At 41.7% G+C, this 2,413-nt stretch overlaps 1 protein-coding gene across 1 annotated transcript in view; it reads left to right on the plus strand.

The window, feature by feature from the left end:
- Positions 1–2,216: 2,216 nt before the first annotated feature.
- Positions 2,217–2,413, plus strand: part of DR1 (down-regulator of transcription 1) — a 23,167-nt gene continuing 22,970 nt past the window's right edge. The window contains exon 1 of the mRNA XM_006758193.2: positions 2,217–2,229. The gene's annotated coding sequence lies outside the window, so the exon portion shown is untranslated. The remainder of the gene's footprint in view (positions 2,230–2,413) is intronic.

Raw genomic sequence — 2,413 nt, forward strand, 5'->3', positions numbered from 1 at the left:
ACATATATATACATATATCCCATGTTCAAAGGCTGTTAAATCGTGTTGTTTACCCATATCTTCAGAAAAAAATCACTTCTGCCGTCATGGTAAACAACCTGCTTCCCTATTTATAATGGTCTGGCTTTCTAGTAACTTCAGTGTGAAATTATAGCTAATTTGCCTACAAACGTCAGGTGGTCATAATAATCTTGTCACTCAGCATATATGTATATATTTAATGGAACCAAAGTTTATTGGGAGAAGCCTGTCCTGGAAAAGGTACAGCTGGGGTTCTAGAAGCAGGCCAGTGTCCAGAGCTTCCTTTCCATGTTACAGTCGGGAGTAGTTTAACCTCCAAACTAATTAAAGTCTAATAGTTCATGTGTGGAGGCCCACATGGCCATAGCCACATGGGCACAGGGTAGTGCTCTCCACAACAGGAATGTCAGGTATCTACTAGTATTGTGTGCTGCATGGGGAGCGGGGGAAGGCTATATTTTTTAAAATATGTCTTTATTGATCTTTAGAGAGAGAGGAAGTGAGAAAGATAGAAACATCAGTGGGAGAGAAGCATTGATAAGCTGCCTCCTGCATGCCCCCTACTGGGGATCAAGCCTGCAACCCTAGCATATGCCCAGACTGGGAATCAAACCAGGGACCTCTTGGTTCATGGTCAGTTCTCAACCACTGAACCACACCAGCTGGACTTGACTGCTATATTGACTTTAGGGAAGTTACTTAGTTTTTCCTAGCTTTATTTTTCTTATCTGTAAAATGGAAATTAAAACAGTATCTATCAAGTAAGGTTGCTCTGAGGATTAAATGAGATAACACTTAAGTACTTAAATAAAAATACTTAGCACAGCGCTAATCACATATAATAGATGTAAGTTATTATTTATTTTAAAATATATTTTTATTGATTTCAGAGCGGAAGGGAGAGGGAGATAGAAATATTAATAAGAGAGAATTATTGACCGGCTGCCTCTTGCATGCCCCCTACTGGGGATCAAGCCTGCAACCCACGCATGTGCCCTGATCTGGAATTGAACCGTGACCTCCTGGTTCATAGGTAGATGCTCAACCACTGAGCCACGCCGGCTGGGCTGTAATTTATTTTTTAAATTTATATTACCGCAAACTAGCAATTGGGGTATTAGCAATGACAAATGAACAAAAAGGACAGTATTGTTTCCTTTTTTTAATGTTAAGCTTCAAATTACAAATGTTATAAATTATTGTAAATTTAGCTGAAAACCCAGGCATGCCTATTTTGAAGAAAATTTTATTTTTTTATTTTTATTTTTTTATTAGTTAAGGTATTACAAATGTGTCCTCATTATTTTATTTTTCAATCAAAACATTTTTGGTTTGGTTAAACTTAGTAGCATTGAACAGAGTTTGCACTTTAGAAATTAAAGAACCGCCAAGTGTACTGGAGAAAATGCTAAATGAAAAACAAAAACAAGCCCTCGCTGGTTTGGCTGAGTGGATAGCACTTTGGCCTGAGGACTGACCCGTCCTGGGTTCAATTTTGCTCAAGGGCACATGCCTGGGTTGTGGCCCAATCCCCAGTAGAAGGCAGCCGATCAATGATTCTCATCATGGATGCTTCTATCTCTCTCTCCCTCTTCCTTCCTCTCTGAAGTCAATAAAAATATATTTTTTAAAAATAAAGACAAGAACAAAACAGTATAATTAACCAAGATCTCCTGGAGGTACATCCTAGGGTCTCCTTAAACTAGCTTAAGAAAACATTTCAAATAAGCCTGTTGCTGTCCAATGTATCAGGAACAAAGTATCTGATTAACTATAGTGCCCGAACTGAGTTATAACATAGGCTCTTCCTCCAAATAACAGTATGACAAACCTAATTAAGAAAAAAATAATGCAGTTTTTGTGAAGAACTTAATATACATTGACATTACTAGACATCCTGGACAGAAGCAAAACTCAGAGCTGCTTCGATGCTTTTACACACTTCCCCCTCCGGAAGCCGACGTGCAGCACACCATGCACCATGGCCCAGGTGGAACCTCTCACGTGGCTCCCTGCACGGTGCACAGCATTTCCACTGTTTTGAATCACTTTTCCAGCTTCCGGCTTAGCCATTGGTAGTGACTGGGAGGGCAAGTCACTGCTCTGCATGTTTTTCTTTCCCATAAAACGAAACGGTGTGGCGGACCCCAGAAAGCTTTGATGCCAATCATGTCTCCTGGGTACCATCAGAAGCTTCCGCCGGGGACCGTGCGGACAGGCAGACACACGGGCATTCCCCACCGCTCACTCCAGAGTCCAGGCCTCGTTCCTCTTCAGTCCCAACTCAGGCTCTTTGAGGAACAGCAAAGGGAGTTCCTTTAACGAAAGCCAGCGCCCCTTTGTCCCGGAACGCGGCTCGGAGAAGGTTTGAGGCGTCAGCTGGCGAACCCCT

The sequence above is a fragment of the Myotis davidii genome, unplaced genomic scaffold, assembly GCF_000327345.1.
Source record: "Myotis davidii unplaced genomic scaffold, ASM32734v1 scaffold674, whole genome shotgun sequence".
Lineage (NCBI taxonomy): Eukaryota > Metazoa > Chordata > Mammalia > Chiroptera > Vespertilionidae > Myotis > Myotis davidii.